This window comes from Canis lupus, chromosome 16, assembly GCF_003254725.2.
Source record: "Canis lupus dingo isolate Sandy chromosome 16, ASM325472v2, whole genome shotgun sequence".
NCBI classification, from domain to species: Eukaryota; Metazoa; Chordata; class Mammalia; order Carnivora; family Canidae; genus Canis; species Canis lupus.
The window spans coordinates 3,341,498-3,362,693 of NC_064258.1; the positions used below are offsets into that span (position 1 = coordinate 3,341,498).

At 36.5% G+C, this 21,196-nt stretch overlaps 1 protein-coding gene across 1 annotated transcript in view; it reads right to left on the minus strand.

The window, feature by feature from the left end:
• Positions 1-21,196, minus strand: part of CNTNAP2 (contactin associated protein 2) — a 1,981,926-nt gene that overhangs the window by 1,214,467 nt on the left and 746,263 nt on the right. The gene's annotated exons all lie outside the window — the stretch shown is intronic.

The window sequence follows — 21,196 nt, forward strand, 5'->3', positions numbered from 1 at the left end:
CTCTCTCCTTCTCCCTCTGCCTTCCCATCCCCCCATTCTCTCTCTCTAAAATAATAATAATAATAATAATAATAATAATGATAATGATAATGACAATCAATATTTTTTATTTTTATTTTTTAATTTATTTTTTAAAGGACTTTATTTATTTATTTAGAGACAGAGAGAGACCACAAGCAGGGAGAGCTACAGTGGGAGAGGGAGAAGCAGGCTCCACTGAGCAGAGAGCTCGACACAGAGGTCCATCCTAGGACTCTGGGATTATGACCTGAGCCAAAGGCAGACACTTAACTGACTGAGCCACCTAGGTGCTCCAATCAAGATTTTTTATTTTTTATTTTTTAAAAATATTTTATTTATTTATTTCTGAGAGAGAAAGAGAGAGGCAGAGACACAGGCAGGGGGAGAAGCAGGCTCCATGCAGGGAGCCCGACATGGGAATCGATCCCAGATCTCCAGGATCAGGCCCTGGGCTGAAGGCGGTGCTAAACTGCTGAGCCACCAGGGCTGCCCCAATCAAGATTTTTTTAAATGAACTTTTAACATTAAGTGCTTTGGCTATATATGTATGTGTGAATACACACACACACACACACACACACACACACCTGGATGTGTACCCTACTTTTTTATACAGTTGGATAGTTGGACAGTGGCATTATTTAGTAACTTTAACATTGTCCAAAAGAAATATTAAATATTTAAAATCTAAACCTCTTATTCCTATCTCTATTTTAAAGAAAAAAAGGTAAATATTTATGTAAGACTTGTTGACTCTGCTGATAGTTAACTTTTTTGAAAATCATTGTTTGCCATGACTAATAAATTAGCTCAAAAACACAAGTTAAGAATAATCATAATGGTAAATTTCAAGGATTCTCCACAAGCACTTTGTTATGTCTAGATATTTTGTAGATATCTGACATATAACTACTAATACTGAAAATAAAAAAAATAATGAACTGGAGTTCCAGGTCAATGTCCCATATTCATTGATGGCACTTCACAGAATAATTAAGGAAGCCTGTTGTTTACATCCTCTATTCATAACCATTTTCATCACTCTATGAATTAAATTAACAGTATTCACTCTATTATAACTACATAGAAGTGATTCAAAACAGTGTGAAAGCTTTTGCCTAGAATAGTGTGTTTTGTGGCAAAAGGTTAATTTCACTATATTCATCCCATTAGAATTCAAAGACAGCTATTTCACTCAGATGCTGAAACACATGAATTGGGACTGTCAAATGCAAATTCCACTAAAATTAAATGCCTACTTAAAAAGAATTGTGCTTGCATTTCAAAAGCATCACATTTAGCTGATGGCATGCAAAATTGTCAGAATATAATACTGATTTATAGGATTTCCATTGCCAGGAAACACTGGGGAAAATAAGAGAACCAGAGGGATTCAAAAGAAACTTGATCTTTTCATGAAGAAATAATATTAGGGCTGGAAATCTTATAAAAATAAACCTAATGAGATTGTGGAGCTATTTCGATGAACCACACCATTGGGAAAAGTGAGAAATCCCAGCCATGGAGGGCAGCAGCCTCTCTGTCTACCTATGATTATCTCTGTCCTTTCAAAAACTGGATGCATTAGCATTCTAAGAGGACACCTCCACACAGCCATGTCTAACCCAGAAGCCATTCTTGGTGGAAGGAAAGCGTGAAGTGGAATGACAGGACAGAGTAAGAACAAAGGTAAAAAGCAAAGAAAAGGGGGAATAGTGAGGAAGTGGAGGGAAAAGCCGGCTAAGAAACTGCAAAAGGTAATGAAAATGAGGGAGAGGAAAACCAAGGAGAAAAATAGAACCAGAAAGGAACAAAACTGCCTCTTTGCAGGTACCATGTTCTATTGCTCAGCATTCTTCATTTAATTTGGTAAAAGACAATAAATATGCAAGGGAACAGTGCCCAGATGGCTCCTGTTCACCGAGGGTATTTATAACATGTCAGTTACAAATATTCTTCCTTATTGATTTTTAAACTATTAGCCAGTTCTTGCACTTTGTAGAAGGTAAATATATTTCTTTCCCAGCCTTTGTATTTAGGTAAGAACAAATTCACTCTAGCAAACTTGAAAAGTGTGCTCTTTGCAACTCGTGCTCCAACGAAGAGAAGACACCTGTCGCAGAATGCAGAGGGCCGGTTTGCTGACATACCAAGGGGAAAAACAAGTGAAGCTGCTGTGCCATTAGGGGTACACCCACACATATTCTGCTGTTCCTTAAAAAATAAAATGCAAAAATAAATAAATAAATAAATAAATAAATAAATAAATAAATAAATAAATAAATAAAAAATGCAAGTATGATACAGAAGCCGGTTTAGAATTTGTGGGCTATTTGTGGGATGGAAGGATACATGATGCCACTCATTAAGGCATTAATAATTCTTGCTTTGTGTTAATAATCGTGTTTGTTTTGTTTTTTAGTCTGTGAATTTTGTACTTTCAAGTACAGATCCTAGGATATGCTGAATGAGAGGAAAAACAGTGGGACTCCTCTTACAGGTTAAGAAGGTAAATACAACCTCAAGCTAATTATAAGCAAGAAATGAATGCATTATTTCCTTCAGACTCCTACCTCAATTCAATACGATCTTTCAATAGAAAAAAAAATATTAAAGCCCTTTCTAAGAACTTTTGTCTGTGAAGTGGCTATTAATATTTGTATAATATCTATTATTAATAATTGCAGACTAGAAGGTGGAAATAGACGGCCGGAGGTCTTCTATTAGGACTACTTATCAGTCTATTATTTCAAGTGGGTAATTATCAAAGAAAATTGTCAATGTACATGAAGTCAGCAGTGCACTTTTAGTATCAAGGTTTAACAAAAAAATAGGATTAAACCATTAGGAATACTATTTTCTTTATCTCTATTTTTTTTTTTTTCTTTTTGCAACCTAGTCAAAACCCCTTGGATATGTGTAAGTAACAACACACAGATATCAAACATATAAAACTTAAACCCGACCAAAGAATTGGAAATGGGCATTTATTTTCAATTGTTGTTAATCCAAACACAGAGGTAGAACTGTCTTTTCTTCTCTGGACCTTTTGACATTTGCAGCAACACATTCTGCATTTTACTCTGTCATCTGTGATATTGGAAATGAAATGCTGTGTCTGATCAGAAGCATCAAGCATGAAGCCAAGCAGAAGATACATAAGTATCTTATGGTCCATTGCTCACGGTGATTGAGCTAGTGGCATCTAAAAGGGACATGGAGAGGTCTGACACACAACACCATCTCTCGCTCTCAAGCTCACACACACACCAAGATACATCCCCCTCCCACACACAGACACACACACACACACAAAGAAATGGCCTTCTCCATCTGGCAGCTACTAATTGACTAATTGAGCATTACGGCCTTCAAAGAGCACTAAACAAAACATGAGTAGGATCGAAAAACTCACTCTGAACTGATCTAGGATGATTTCTTATAGTTTTGTTAGTGTGACTACCTAAAAAAGTGGGAGGCTAATATTTATGCATATAATACCGTCTTAATTTTCATGTTCTTGGAGCATATATTTTGTTAAATTCTGTCACAAATAAATAGAATAGAATAATGTGCTATAGTCCACACATTTTTAAAACAAAAACTGATCTAAAATAGCTCTGAATTGTGTTTTCATTTTCTGGGAGTGAGTAAACAGAAAATCCTATAGGCCCATTACCTATTTCTGGGTGGCTCATGAACTAGGAATGTATTTTGCATTTTTAAATGGTGGGAGAAATGAAAAAAATCATGTTATATGACAGATGAATATTATATGAAATTCAAACTCCAGTGTCCATCAGCAAAGATTTACTGGAACACAGTCAGGCTTACTAGTTTACATATTGTCTACATCTCCTTTCATGCTATGATGACACAACTGAGTAGTTGTGACAGAGATCAAATGAATCCTGCAAACCCTAAAGTATTAACTGTCTGTCCCTTTTCAGAAAAACATTTGCCAACTCTTGATTGATACCACATTCATCAACTTCAGCTGAGGTAGAAAGAATAAAGTCTCATAGTTTTGGTTTAAGCTTTTTTTCATAGTTTCTTCTAAAAATTAATTCTTAATAATTTGTGAAAAATAACTATTTCCTTGACACTTCCTCCACTTCCAACCTCTACTGAAATAACATTTTATATTCTAGAGTACTCTAAGCCAAAACACAAACTGTTAATCCAATAATGAAACTGTAATATCCTTTTAGATTTAAAAAGAAGTAGAAAATGAGGAATATAGGACTTTAGCTATATAAGCCACATTATATTTTTAATGGGCTAGATTTCACACCAACATACACTCATACGCAAGTGGTTCAATCCAGTGAGCAACAGCCTTTGATCTGGAAATGGGGAAGATTTACACTAGTGCTTCTTATCTGAAAATGGGTAGATAAGATACATCAATGAAAAGAGTCCATATTTTTATTAGTTTAGCCATATACTCATTTCCACCATTTTCATCTTTTTTTCCATCACAAAATTTGCATGAATAAATCAGAAATAGCTCTGAATTACCATAATTTTTGTATGTTTTATCTCTTCTAATAAATTATAACTTTGTAATGATAGGTATATCTATTATATAGCCTTGTATTTCTAGGTGATAAGTGAATATTTATAAAATGAAAATGACTTCACTGCAGATTTCTCTATCATTCAGGAAGACTGGTCTTGGCCCATCATTACTGGTGCTTCCCTTTCCAGAATATCTGTACATCCATGGACTACATTTTCTGGCTCCCTTGCATGGATATTGAACCTTGTGTTCTCTGCCAAGAGAATGTGAGCAGAGTGACAAATGTGATTTCTAGGTTAAGGAGCTTAAAAAGCAGTTCTGCCTTCTCTCTTTTTCCAAATTCACTGAATGCAGAGGACTCTGGGCTCAACTATAAGAAGAGACGAAAAGAAGGAAGGAATCTGGACCCTGAATCACCATAAGGAAAGTTACCCATCAACCAGGAAAACCTACTTTGGACTGTCCTGTGATAGAGAAGCAACCGTGCAAACCACTGTCATTCAGGGATCTGCTATATAGCAGATTGTATTATCCTAACCAAGAATAGTTGTGACTCTATTTTAATTGCTAAATACAGAAGATATGCTCAGTCCTTAACTCTATTAACTCTTCCACAGCACGAATAGTATTAATCACTTGCTTCCTTTTGAAATTCCTCTTAACTCTGCTCTTTGCTTTCTTGATTAGAACCACACTGCACAATCATCCCCACCCCCAACCCCACCCACACACACATACACATTCCCTTGCTCTCCAGCTGGCTCCCTTTCATCCCCCTTGGCCAGCTCCAATTCTGTTTCAAAGTTCATATTCTCCAAAAACTCTGCTCTAGGTCCTTTTCTTTCCCAGGGCAAAATCAACCACCTCAAACCTGTGGAAGAAGCCTTAATGTACTATGACCCTACAGAAAGGTGACATTTGAAGACTTAGGTTTATGACTTAGACTATATTGAAACACACAGAAAACGTGAAAATATTACACCTGCCTAATGTGACTTATCTGCCACTATTTTCTTCCAAAATCTTTCTATAATGAGTCAGCAATTTGGGATTTCAGCTAACATGGTCATCTTTCTTTTAGGGTAAATGTTTATCCCTTCAACAAATAATTATTTAGAAGTTATCGTGAGTTAACACTGCTCAAAGTGCTGGAGATACAGGGATGAAGAGGAGAGTCAATATGTTTGCTTTCAAGGAGCTTATTTTAAGGGAGGAGACAGATGATAAAGATACAAAATAATTTAAACAAAAGGCATAAAAACCATGAATGCAATCTTGGGAATACATAGGATAAAACATAATTATGGGGCAAGGGTAAGTTTGACAAATAGTAAAGCACTCTCTGAGAAGATAAAATGAGATGATATCTAAATGGTGAGAAGGAGTCAGACATACAAATATCTGGGGGGCAGGGGGGCTTATTTCAAGAAGAGGAAAAGTTAAGTATAAAGGAGGCAATAATCTTGGTGAGCAAGTCAAAGACTGCCAGTGTGGCTTGAATATATATAGTACAAGAAGAGGCCAAAGAAGTAGACAGGAAACTGGAGATTGGAAGGAATTGGGGTTTTAGAAATTCCCAGTACACTGGAAAGAAGGCAACTGGAAGAAGAAAAGACTAAGGGAGACGTACATGTCTTTACCACTAATAAAATAGATGCATTTGGAAAAACCACTTAATTTCTCAGGCTTTTGTATTTACTTTTGCAAAACATGAGAGTTGGAAATGATGGGTATTAATGTTCTATCTAGATCTAGAAAAGTCCTACTTAGAACTTTTACAGGTGGCACAACTAAAACACAAGTTAACTTCAGTAAAACTCAAAGTTCTGAAAGCTATACTTCCTTTTTTTGTACGAAGACAAATATTATTCATACTCTTGCTTTAATATTTTAGTATAATTTATATTTTCTTATCTGTTTTTCCAGATAGGCCAACAGCTACTTGAGAGGCTGAATCTTTTCTATTAATTTTGGGGTCTTCAGAGATTAGCACCTAATACTCCTTCGTTAACATATATATACAATCTTGGATATATAAATAATATATATGTTATATATATTTATATATAAATAATATATATAATATATATGTAACATCCCATATATATATACATGTATATGCAATATCCCATTTTATATATATATATAAATATACAGAAAGTTCATTGTATTATCCTAACCAAGGATTTTATATATTTATATATATATAATGAAACAAGTTGAGAGTTGTTTATATGTCTATTCTGCACAAGTGAAAACTGAAAAAGCCCCCTTTTAAATTCTTTTTATAAGTGTGTTCCCAAGGGTAAAGCTAGAATCAGAGTGCCTTAGATTTTTACTTAGAAGAAACTTTGAAGACCTTGTAGTCTAGCAGCATTATTTTGCAGATGAGCAAGCTGGTTACCAGGGAATTTCTAAAATGCTCATGTATTTTGTAATACAAATAAGCATAAGAGTATGTCTACGGAGATGAAGAATTAAACGACACCTCCCTGAACATGAACTGATGGGATCATTCCAACACTTGGAAACCATATTACTGGGAAGGGGGCAAGTTTCCTGGTCTTATCTGAAAAGATCTTTGGCTGGTGACTGCCAGCCTGTGTGCCTCAGAATGCAGAGTGGTAGCACTGAGCTGAAGGCCAGCTCAACTGTCTGTGACCTTTGTTTATCAAACATTGGACTATTCTCACTGCACCAGTGGAGTGCTGAAATGACAAGCTCCTTGTGTCAGAGATCTGCTTTGATATTGCAAAGATAATTCAATAAAAAAAAAAATCACGTCAAAGCAAATGGTGGGTATTTGTTGTTTGAGGTGGGCACTTGACGGGATGAGCACTGGGTGTTATTCTATGTTGGCAAATTGAACACCAATAAAAATAAATTTATAAAAAAAATCAAATGCTTTCAAGTATTCAGAGAAGATCCTAATCTCCTTAGCTTAAAGAGTAAAGCAGAAATTAATAGTTGGTGAACTAAAAAAACGCTCCTACCTCCAGCAGACTGCCTGGTCTGGGGTATTATTCTATAGGAAACTGCGAGAGGAATGGACTTTTTGCTCTACTACTTTAAGTCTTTTAAGTCTTTTTCTATATTTACTCCTATCTTATCTTTTCAAAAAATTCAATTTCTTTGCACAGTGTTCAATCTCTTTAAAAATAAAAAAAAAAGCCCAATGTGTGCGGTACCACACAAATCTTTAAACTGAAGTTTTATTTAACTTATCCCTCTTCCACATCAACCTGTACAATTTGGCAGGACCCCTCATTTAAGCTTCTGAAGATCTGAAACTCTGGCCAGCCCAGAGGCAATGAAAATTTTGATAGTACAGGTTTCACTTGCTCACCACAATAAATATGGGAATAAATTAAAAGGTTTAAAAAATATAAGGTATAGTATGCATGAGAATATTCTATTTAAACTGCCAGTCCTTCCATTGATATTATAAGAATTTATTTTAAAAATATCTAATAAAATGGAATACCTAATTCATTCATGGCTGGGATCTCAACAATCTTACCTTTGTTCTCGACACTGTTTCTGTCACCATCTTTCCTATGCAGGGTGCTACTGTTCACATGTGGTAAAAAAGACTAACAGATCATGGAAGATAGTAAACACTTTCTGAGAGTCATGTCACATAGGATCAATCTTTAATCAGATTGTTTTACTCTGTCCCGGGCTCTTAACTGTTAGTGTTCTCCTACATTTGTATTCATCCTCTTTTCTACTCATCCTGGACAATTACTGATGATATCTTGATGTCTTTCCTTCCTTCTAATCTTGTGTGTGTGTGTGTGTCTGTGTGTGTGTGTGTATTAATCACCCAGAAAAGCATATAATTAAAGTATTATCCGGGACACTGGGGTGGCTCAGCAGTTTAGAACCTGCCTTTGGCCCAGGGTGATCCTGGAGTCCCAGGATCGAGTCCCACGTCGGGCTCCCTGCATGGAGCCTGCTTCTCCCTCTGCCTGTGTCTCTGCCTCTCTCTCTCTCTCTCTGTGTGTGTCTCTCATGAATAAATAAATAAAATCTTGAAAAAAAATAAAATAAAAAATAAAGTATTATCCTGTACTTGTTTTTTTCCCCCCAAGTAAGTTTTACATTGAATCATAAAGAAGAGTTCTCTCTTCCTTGGCCTTTGTTTTTATTTTTTTAAATCTTATTTTTAAGTGATCTCTACACTCAACATGGGGCTGGACCTCACAACCCTGAGATCAAGAGTCCTACACTCCATCCACTGAGCGTACCAAGTGCCCCACCTTTGCATTTTCTTTAAATGTTAATTCATCACTTGGCCAAATAAATCTCCAGTGAACTTGGCACCATATTTTGAATTATATTTTAAGGGCTTCTGTTTTCAGATTTTCTGCTGATTGTGTCTATCACACCACCTACATAACTATATATAAATTTCTTAACTCATTCCTATTAGACATTCGATGCTTGACTTGGTGCTGTACAAAGTAAGGAATTTAGCTCACTTTAGCATTTTCTATATATTTCCCACATCCTTCTCTGACTCTGTTGACTTAAATATTGTTTTTGTTTTTCTGCTAGTTGCCATATATTCTTAAATAATATTCTTGAACTTTTATTTCTTAATCCATTTGCTCTCTAAAAAACCCGGACAATCTACCTAGGAAGGCTTAGGACTCCTAATGTGTGCTCTGGTGCCTCAAAATAATATTCTAGTTTTTCTAAGTTATGCTTGAAATAAGTACTTCTATACTGGCTTCATACTGCACTTATGATCTTCTGACTAAATACAAACCCATGGAGAAGTTATCTTATACTCTAGACCAGCACCGGTCAAAAGCGCTTTCAGTCGTAACGGAAATGTCTGGTACCCACACTGCCCACTGGAGAGGAGAAACTGAGAAGGTGCTCTTGATCTCGAACACTGGAGACAGGGAGGACAGCCAGACATAGCTGAGAAAAATGCAAAGTAAATAGAAAGGGTGATATTTCACCTTCCACCAGTTATCTCCTGCTCTCCTTTAGTTCCAAAAGATGCATATGTCTAATCTAGTGTCTTAACTAGAGTAGTACATCTCAAATCCCATGTATTTTCCAATGTACACTCTTTACTTCACCTCTACTTGAAATGCCTCCATGACTCAAGTCCACACCTGACATTAACACTTGTTTCAAGGGTCTCTTGAAGTTTTAATGGTTTCCAGTCTGCACTAACAGTCACTGTAATGTTTCAGGGTGAAGACAGCCTTAAAAATAGCGACAAGTAGTTAGTGGCAAATACCGGACAGTTTTTGATTTATAATGGTTATGTCTGTCTTTTATTCATCAAACAATATTTTGTGAGAGCCTTTGTAGTGTCATAGGCTGGCCTACAATTTCCAGGCCGAAGAGATAAGATCCATTCCAACACACAGAAGAGTGAAAGGTATAATGAAATATACCTCTGTTTCAGTCTTGGCTCTACCTTTCACTAGTTTGGGTTCTCTTTTGATCTATAATTTCTTTATCTCTAGAACAGGAATGACAATGCCAAATTTGAAAGACTCTAAAAATGAGGTTTCTACAAATGAAAACTACCACATAGTAGTTGTTCAGCTGATGGTAGTAGTAGTATTATTTTTTGCATTAATCATAATTACTCCTAACTTATTATAATTTGTCACACATAGATTTATAATAAGGATTAAACGAGATTAAACGAGATGCAGTGTGCAAGCATTTAACAAGGTATGTGACACACAATCCATGACCGCTAAACTCACCCGCTCAACAAACATTACTCTACCCAAGTAGCAGCCTTCCACAATACATTCCACTAATTGCTACATTTCCTTCAGAGTGCCTATGCTCTATAGGGTAATTACATATTAAAAAATAATTAATTAACTAATAAAATAATAAAACATATTAAAAATAAATATATATGTTTATGTATATTTATATATTATACATTTATATTATATATATATTTATATAACCATATTCATTCATTCATATATATATATTTTATACCAAGTTTTTTTTCTTTTCTATCTCTGAATTGCCCAGAACTACCCACAGGACACCCTTTCCCACCATACAGCGTACAATAGATTTAGACTGAACTAGATACTGAGTTCAGACATTGCTGAAGCAAGAATACAGAGAAGATTTGTCCCATTACCATGTAGGTTCTAGGTGATCTAGGGCTCAGTCTCTGCTGCTGAGTAACCATCCATCATCTGTTCCTAGATATACTCACTTTGAAGTATTGGATGTTTGTGTCTCCCACACCCACCCCTCATATATATTTGCTTGCTCCAGTTGGCAAAGGGGCCTAAGAAGCTCTCTTCTGCAGGCACAGTGGCTGGGTGGCCCAAAGATACAAATACACGCCTGGTGGACTGAGTGGCCCCAAACCAAGATCAGACTGAAGGAGAAAATATATTAATGGTCCTGGACTGGTGAACCAAACTCAACGTAAGGCCTGGTTCTGGGCACATTATGACCACTTGGGCACCATGGGCGCTCCCTGGCAGGAGACTCCATGTGATGTATGAACTTGCATGTAATCATGTGTGTCTAAGTGGAGAGCTGTAAAGGTAATAGTGGTAACCCTCTAAGCACAGATAATCTGTGTCCTTGATGAAGCAAACACAGAAGAGCAGAAAATTCTCCCTTTCAAGTCACCAGAATACTTTTTCCTACTCACCTCTGTGCAGGTTACATTAAGACCAGGAGTAAGAGCAAGACAGATAAGCCTCCAGTAGGTGTTTTGCACAGGACTATGACAACTATCCTTGCCTCCACTGTTAGCCCTGACACGAGCAGCTCATGCAGATACTACTGTGGGGCTCTGGAGAGCAGAAAGTGTGGAGCTCCCCCACAAAAGCAAATATGTACTCCAACTTTTCCAGTGGAGGTGGCACTTGACACCCAGAACTGATTCAACAAATTATGTAGCTACTTTTGAACAACCATGAAAATATTTTGAAGGAGATATCTGGAAGACTGAGACTTGCTGGTCTAGTAGATTGTTTCCAATGTATTCTCATGTGTGTATTCAGGCAAATGACACTTGGCGTGTACTCAACGGTGTGGGTGCTCTGATATACGTAATGTCTGTAGGCTTCCTTTTTCTAATTGTTTCTTAGTCATACCCCACTAAACAAAATTTGGGCAAGCACAACATAATAGTTCTCGATAGCCTGTGTTTTATAACTATATCTCCTACCTCTAAACACAATGCTCTAGGTTAGGGGTTGGCAAACCATGGCCCCCAGACAAAATCTGGCCAGTCACCTGTTTTTGTAAATAATGTCTTTTGGAACACAGCCACCGTGAGTTTAGTAGGTACTGTCCATGGCCTCTCTCAGGGCATGATGGCAGGGTTGAACACTGAGCAGTACTCATTATTTAGCCATAAAGTCTACACTTTTTGTATCTAGCCCTATATAGGAAGAGTTTATGAACTCCTCTCTTATATGAAAAAGATATTCATTAAACACCTGTTTAAAAATTTTAAAACATCCTCCAATTTCTAAATTCACAGAAAGAACAAATTCTTTTTCAAAGTCAGTATCTAGTCTTCAATTATATTAACACTAAAGAGAAATCACCCGGTTCATCTAAATATCAACCAGTCAGTATAGTAGAAGCCTATATCAGTGTGATAGCTGATTAACTGATCAGTACTTGGTATTAAAAAAGTGCACTAAGTGCACACCTTTGTTTGATGCTTTTACTGTCTCCTATTAAGACATCCGGGAATTAAATTTTAAAAATGTAGTTTTAACAACACACCAAAAGAAAGCTTAATTGCATGCTATTCTTTTGCAGAAACAGACACTTCACTTAGTTAAGTGACAACGATAAGAAGCTTTAGTGTTTGAGTAACATTTCGTAGTAAGTTTCACTGTTTTGCAAGGGTTCTCTAAGGTTTGATTCTTGATTGAGATGACGGTATTCAAAATAAAACCACTAAAAAAAAAATAAAATAAATAAATAAACACTAAAAAAGTTATTTTAATTCCGGAATAGCGGGCTCAGGCTGTGGCGAGAGTTTCCATTTCTGATTTGGATTTCAAATGGAACCTTAATAAATCAAGATGAGGCTCATGGATTTTCTCATTTACTGCCTCCACTGCTGGTGATCAGCGCAAGAGGACGGCCTGTTGTTGAGAGCCCTCTTCCTCTGGATTTTCTAATCTTCCAACAGGCAACCACTCGACATAAAAACCATCCTGTCTTACCTAATACGCCGAAATAAATAAACCTGTGTCTCCCTGCTTAGGATGATGAGCTTTCAGATTGTTTCTTTGCAAATCAGAATCCTACTGTGCCAAGCTATTCAGATTTCATAAACGGTACAATATCCAAGGCAGCTCAACTGAGATAGCAATGCTTTAATTGCTTAGCGATGCCTCGGGACAATATGAAAGCATTTTTAAAAATCTAAATAAATATTAAGCACCAAATCAGTTTTCAACAATATGACATCTCATTTGATCTTTATATTTACCTACCCTGTTTTAATCCTGGCTGAATACATTTAGGCACTGCACACTGTGTTTGCAAGAAATCTAAATTGTGCTACTGTTTAAGACACTGCACTTAATTCACTGAAATAAGCAGGTTAAAGGGAATACAACGTTAATCTACTGTATGAGATACAAAAAAGAATGAGGCAAAAACTACACCATACTACTCAAAGCAGAATACAAAAACACATCTGGAAAATCAGGAAGTTAAATGAATAATAAAAACTTAGGACATTTTTCTTTGCTCTGGCAAAGATTTTCTAAGACGGCTCATTTCATTTCCTTACACAATAGCAGGTACATGTAATTTTGGATAAAGGAATTTTTGGACAAGGAAAAGTAAAAGCGAATATATGATTCATAGTCATTTAGAGAACTGCCCAATTAAAAAATAGGGATAAATATATTTTAGAAATTGCTAGACTGCTTTTAATTTACAGTTTTTGAGTTCTTTCTTTAGAAATTGTTTTTTTTTTTTTGAAGGGTTGTTGTTGATTGTTTTTGTGTGTGTGTATGTGGTAGCCAAATGGCTTTTTTATGAAGAATTTCTCATCAATGCCCCTTTGGTGAGTTAGCAAATCCTCTGTACAGCCCATGGCGCCCTCCCAAAAAGAGCACTTTGCATGCACACACTAACTGTTTTTCCTGAAAGCCATCACTAAATGCATATTTCATGCTCACTTTTTTTGATCTTAGGAATATTCCTACCTTCCTTCAAAATATCCCATAACCCCTGATCTGGGGAGTTCAGTTGGGGGGTGGGTCTGAAATTTTGAATTCCATTATCTATAAGAGGTTTCTAATTAAAAATTCTACAATGTTAACATTCATTTTACTGTAGTCTTTTCTTTCTTAGCTCATCTTCATTTTTACTAAAAGCTGACTGCAGACTACATTATTGGTAACCTTTAAAACCCTCAAGCCCACATATTCTTGAGCATTTCTTGCTCAGTAAGAAGAAGGTTTTTGGAGTCAGATTCAAGCTCAGGTTGACAGGTGCATTTGTAACGGTAGGATCTTCAGCAACAACAGGATGTGTTAAAGAAAAAGAGGTCTACAAAACATAGCTCTATAGTATTCATTCTCTCGTGTGTTCAATAATTATTTTATGTACTAAAGAATCTATTATGGGGGGCGGTGAACTATGCATTGGAATACAGAGCATAAGATACGATGCCACTGTCCTCGAGAATCTCACAAAAGGATCAAGTTCATGTTAACAAATTAATTATACTGAATAAATAACTGCAAAATATAAGAGGAATATGATGTTTAAAGTCATCTAAACAGGTTACATAAGAACTTCGTAAATGTATAATTCTTTTTACACCCTGAGCAAGACGGTGTGCAATGCCTTTTGCTTGCTTACGTTTGTTTCTCTGTGATCTAAAATACTCATTACAAACTCTATACCACATTCCTACTCTAATTCCAGGCGTCACAGTGATTTCAGGCATCAAATTTAGCCCATTCTCCAGAGAATGATTCATTTTTTTTTCTTTTCCAGAGGATGAGATCATGCTGCAACTTCCTAACTTACCATGAGTACTCTGAAGGCAGTGTTTGTGTCTTAGGCACATGTCAATGCTTGGTGTCCATGGCTGTGCTTGGCATGGAAGCATTTCTCCATTCAACAACATCAGCTGCCCATCATTCCACCATTACAACACTATCTGCACTCCCATTTCTCATTAAAATGTCCAGGGAGAGGAGATAAGTGGCATATGAGAGAGTATAGTGGAATGGGATACAGAGGCAGCAGCCAGGGACTCAAGACTAAAGACAACTCTCGGGGTAGAGTTGTGAAGAGGAAAGAAATGTCCCCTCAAAGAAGAAACAGAAAAGTTCCATTGACAACCTCCCCCCATAGTTGTCTTTACTTCTATCTTTATCACGCAAATACATATCACGGGTGTTCTTACTGTTCACTTTACATAGGTGGACACATCACTTCAACAAAGGGAACTAAGATTCCTACAGGTGTGCTAACAGTTGTGTTCACTGTGGCGTCTACAGGGCTCCTTGGGACTTGGTGGCTGCACCTGCAGGGGTCACTACTGTCCAAGAATAGACAATGGGGTTCACTGCTACAGCCCACAAGGGAATGAGAATGTAAAGGGGTTCACAGGTCACTTTATGTCAAGTGGAAAATGAGTAATAGTTTTGTTCCTGTGGGCTAAGAAAAACATGCATCACTGATCCCTCAAGGATTAATTTCTCGTGATAAATGTAATTGTCTAAAATAATAGTGGGGGAAACCAATCATTCTAAATACAACACCCAGAGAATAAATGGATGAGAGATGCCCATTTATAAAGGACAAAGAACTCAAAAGGAATGGCTAGGGATGCCTGTTAGCATGTGGTTAGCGGTTGCTTTTAGGTACCTGATGATGATCCTCTCACAGGTGGAGGTCAAAAATAAAAGGCCATCTACATGTCCAGGATATTTATGAGTGGGCTACTCGATGTGATGTGATCTTTTAAAGGGGGAAAAATACCACATCAAACTTTGGGGAAAATTAACCTGGGATTGGCTTAAATTCTTATATTAAACTGAGGGAACTATTAAACGAAGAGTCTAGAAAAGAATAGTTTGTCTCCTGCATGTAGCATCTGCTTATTGTTGGTGGTTACTAAAGAACAATTATTCTTTTTATTAAATGTGTTACCTATGGGTTTTAGATTGTTCATTAACTTTTTGTTTTTGTGTTTTTAAAGATTTTATTTATTTATTCATGAGAGACAGAGAGAGAGAGAGAGAGAGGGAGAGAGAGAGAGAGGCAGAGACACAGGCTGAGGGAGAAGCAGGCTTCATTCAGGGAGCCTAATGTGGGACTTGATCTCAGGACTCCAGGATCATGCCCTGGACCTAAGGCAGGCGCTAAACCACTGAGCCACTCAGGGATCCCCTGATAAACTTTTTGAATAAAGCCTTATAACCATAATATGACATAACTGCTGCAGCTTTTTAAAAAACAATTACAAAACCTGCAATAAAGAAAGTTATTGTTTCTGAAGGCTATACCATGGTATAGTCAGTATGGGCACTGCAGCACTGCACGGACAAGTATGAAAAGCCCACAGCCCTCCTAAAAGGATTTTTCAGTCTCTGGCCTCCCCTCTCAAAGCCAGCTGCTAAGGATCCATAATAGGCCAACACTGAGAAAATACAAACATTCCCAGAATGAGTAATAAGAGTGTTTAAAGAAAGCATAGTAACTGTTTGCAGAGGGTAGGATGTGTATTTTGGACCTGAGTGGGAATATTAAGTATCATATACATACATCAGGGAGAGCAAGAAACTGTTGCTTGAGTTCCTGTTTCTGGGGCGGGGGGTGGGTGTTGCTGAATGTGTTAGGAGAGATTTTAGTGAAAGGAAGGAAAAGGCTAAGGCAAGGAGATGTGGCAGGAGTCAGGTGTAGCCTGGAGGATGGACAAAAGGGAGGTACAGTCCCTGGGTCCCCGAAAAAGTAGCTCCTTGGAAAACATAGTAGCGTGACTGACAGTGAATGGCAGCAGAGTCAGATGTCCACAAAAGTGACACGAGGATATTTGAACAACCCACTGCGACCCAGGGTGAAGGGGAAAGGAAATGCCACCCACGACAATCAAATTTTGAATCCCTTGATTTCTTCTGAGGATGGCCTTTACCTTCCTTGTTTAAAGCCTGAATCCCTATATCCCTCATAATTCCTGCCTTCACCTTGGCTTGACAAATGGAGTCCCATATTCTGTGCATCTGACCTTATCCTTCTTGATGCCTTTGCTTCTCCCTTGATCATGAGCTGCCTATTTACACCCTGCCTGGAAATCTGATTCCAGCTCATATTTCTTTCTTTTTCTTAATGGCTTTGCCTTGTCGTCTTGACTCTGGATTGTATATCCCATTTGAGAAGAGTCATAGCGATAAGAGAATGATCTGAGTCCTTTCCCACTTTAGATTATAAAAGTCATGGTCCTGATTCACAGAACCATAAAAAATCATGGGGAAAGACAGGACGTGATGGAAAAGGCAATCTTATCGGTGTTGAGTCAAATGAAGAAGGATAATGAGCAGAGGATGTCTAAATTTAAGCTTATTTCAGAAGCCTACAGAAGAGAGGTTTTTATATTTCAGTTGCTAATTCATTCAATTAATTTTAATTGGATACCTCCTATGTGCCAGGCAACAGTCTAAATACTGAGGGCATGTATTGAGAGAGATGACAACAAATGAGGTAATAATTAATTTAAAATACATGAAAATGTGCTGTAAGGGAAAAACTCAGTATATAAAAAATTAGATGTATCATTTTCTGTGCTTTAGATAGGATATCTGAGAACAAAAGTAAGTCCTCAAACATACTTTTGCTTCATCCATCTGGATAATGCCTACGTGCATTTCTGGAGAGAGATCAAACATCACCTTCTCAATGAGTGTTTTTATCCCTACTCCACATAAAGTCAGGGGTACCTTAATGAGGTAACTATGCACCACTCCTTTGGAGCATATGAGAGACACAGTAAATGCTAGATTATATCACTCTCTAATTCTTCCCTGACCATTTCAGGTTGCAGCAGCCACACAAATAGACAATTTCGAGAAAGGATTTATAAAATAAAGTTGTATCTAACAGTCGGGCTCGATTCTAATGGCTACAGCAAAGGGTAAAATCTGTACAACCATATCATTACTGAAAGTTCCATTAAATCACACAAAAATATATAAAATACTGTACACATGATTTTCTGTATATACATAATATCCATCATTTCATTATTAATTTTTCTATTCCTCTTTAGTTCTGTTATTTTTTTAAGATTTTATTTATTTATTCATGAGAGACACAGAGAGAGAGAGAGAGGCAGAGACACAGGCAGAAGGAGAAGCAGGCTCCATGCAGGGAGCCCGACATGGGACTCGATCCCAGGACTCCAGGATTGTGCCCTGGGCTGATGGCGGCACTAAACCATTGAGCCACCTGGGGCTGCCCTAGTTTTGTTCTTTCTCTGGAACTCAAATCATCTTTCTACCCCATGAATGTCATTGATATCATCATTCTCCTGGCTGCAAAAGCAATTACCTTACTTCCTTTTCCATGACCTGAAAACCTTTAATGTCATTTGCACATTTATTCTATAGCTTTAGGCATACTTGCAACATTTTTTTTTTTTTCAGATTTAATTGCATTGATTGCTTGGGGTATATTTTCATAGAGTAGAGTGGAAAACAAAGGTGTTTATACTGCTTAAATATATTCTCTCTTCCTCTTTTTTTAAAGTGAGCACATAGTTAAATTTACTTAAGTTCAATGCTATTTTTAAAAGATTGTATTTATTTATCTTGAGAGAAAGAGAGAGAACACACGTGCGCATGAGCAGGAAGGAGGGGCGGAAGGAGAGGGAGCCCAAGACAGAGCTTGATCCCACAACCCTAGTATCAAGACCTGAGCATAAAGCAGCTGTTTAAATGACTGAGCCACCTACTCACCCCTTAGGTTGAATGCTTCAATGAGATAATTTCCCCCTACATTATTCTTGTTTCATTACTCTTTCATTTATTGACTGATCTCATTTATAGTTACCCAAAACACAATAGTCTATTAAAATGTTCACCCAGAATATTAGCCTTTTAGTTGCTTATAGAGGAGGAAGCTTGTATTCCTTCAGTTTTTAAGGGATATTACTCAAAATAAAAAAAAGGGGGGGGGGATATTACTCAACATACATACAAGCTTATATCCCAAAAAGGGAAGTCCTAGAAATTGCCCTGAGTAGGGAAGAGAATGAATTGATTCTACATTCATAATATTGTCTATTTTCTGATTCTACAGTCTTTTAATAGAGTATTATTTAAACCTTTTCCTTCTCTTTGGCAGCATAGGCAGGAGAGGGAGATAATTACAGATTGCAATGTACTTTTGGCTAGAAGCCCAGCTGAAACACAATATGGAAAGAAAGATTCTCTTTCTTCCAAGATAGACCTATATGACACACTCAAATCCAAGAGGAAAAATCAGACTAGGTAGTGGATAAGTAACAGTAAACAAGATTATTTTCAATAAATGGAAGGAAACACGTTGACATTTTCTGGAAAGGGCCTTATAGATGCTTACACCACATTTGTATACTGGCATAGTAGTACGTGGAAGATTCTAATGAAGGGCAGTACAGAACATCTCTGCAGGTTTTTCGAACCAACTGCTCATGTCTTTAACTTCATTTCTGAATATCAAGGCTATACACAAAGCAAAAAACAAACAAATGTGAAAGTTAAAGCAATATTCTAAAAAATTTTGTATTACAAAAAAAACCCAAAACTTTGTATTACAGCTTTGCATCAGCTAGAACATAAATGATCTTCTGTATCTATTTCATTTTTTAAATAATATGTGTTGGGATTGGATGTGGGAATTCATTTAGAGGAGGAAAGCTATCAATGGAAAGATAAACTTAGCCTTAATAAGATGGCACAGAAACCTATCAATAATGGCCAGTGCTCTATGATATGCAAATTATCAACATATTGACTATTATTTACTGAGATGACTAATGTATTTAATGTTGAGTATCCATGTTAACTGCCAGAGGCTGTGTTGATGAATCTCCATCAGATTTATCTCTCATATTCTACACTACGTAAATTGAACTGCTAATGGACAACAAAACAAAAACAAAAGTTAAATATTTGATGCAATGGAATTATTCTAAGTTCCTCAAATCTCTCCCAACAAAAAAAAATGGTAAAGGAATAGCTCAGTTTAATAACGTAAAATGCTCTAAAAATTATCTCTAGGATTATCCTAAAATGTTCTCCTTTGTAATATATTTGATAAATGCTTCATATTTTGAATTGTCTTATTAATTTAAAATAAGTATGATTCCCTTTGCCTTGTTTACCCCTAGGGAGTAATTGTGGCTCAAATAGGTCAAAGTTTATATAGATAAATGCTTTTCTCATTGGAAAATAAGATTTTTTTCCCCCAGTGTCTTTCTTTAATTCTTCTTAGCAGGGTACTGAGTGACTTTTTCAGACACTGTACGTGACATACAGGTCTCTGTGCCAACAAAATTGTAAATGGCTTTTGATAGAAAAATCTGACAACTATGTGGATAAATAAACTATGTCTTCTTGGATAAGGGTAAGATTTATCAAGCACAGATGGAAGTTACCAACCACTAAAAGCAAGTATCTCTTGGCAACAATGCCAAGGAATCTAGAGGTTATGGGAGTGTAAGGTAGATTTAAAATTTCCATTATTTTTCCTTCTGCAAAATGTTAGCAGCTACCAGCCACTTCTCTCTCCTTGGACAGTAGCTGGGGGGCTTTGTATGATCTCAGACACAGGTGGTATTCCAAATCCACTGAAATATAACAGACTGTTCAATAATTGTTCCTGGGACAATCTGATAAAAGTGTCTTTTTGACATGCAAATAGAGGATTATTCTTGTTACAATAATACACACAGCATAAAAAAACATATTGATCAATTAAAGAACTTTTTATGGAAAAAAACAAAAGATGCAGAAACAGTGTGAAAAGATTTGGCATAGATAAGGGAAAAAAAATTTAAAATCCACTAGATCCATCAATTACAACAGAGAATTATCTTCTCTGATAGTGTGAATCCTACTGTCAAATTTCTGACTGATCAAACAACTAATTCCCATCCAGATGTAAGAATGTTTACGTATAGAAGCATCCTTTCTTTTTTTTCCTTTAAATATAGTTTTTTTGTCTCTTTCAGTCATTTGAAAGCATTTGCAAAAATTTTTTTCATCTATGGACTTTTCCCAGGTTTAACGAGCCATTAGTGTAGCATTTCCATTACATTGGTCACATTCATTCTGCTTCAGCAAAGCATACATTTCGAAATGTAAAATGTGCCCATTGTGTGTCCATTCAATGTGACATCCTAATTTCAGAAAAAAAATAGCAGTTACCCTTAATGCCTTTTTATTAAACACTAGAAGAACCCATTGTGTGTTAGATTATAAGTTAATGAGATTTTATTGCCAAGGCATATAAATGCAAGAAATAAAATTTCAAAGCAGGAAATAAGACTACAAAGACTCTTACTATCTAGGCAGCAATTTAAGAAAAAAAAAAGTAAAAGTTGATGTTATCTGGAAATGTCATACCACAGATTATATGGCAGTGTCATAATAGTTG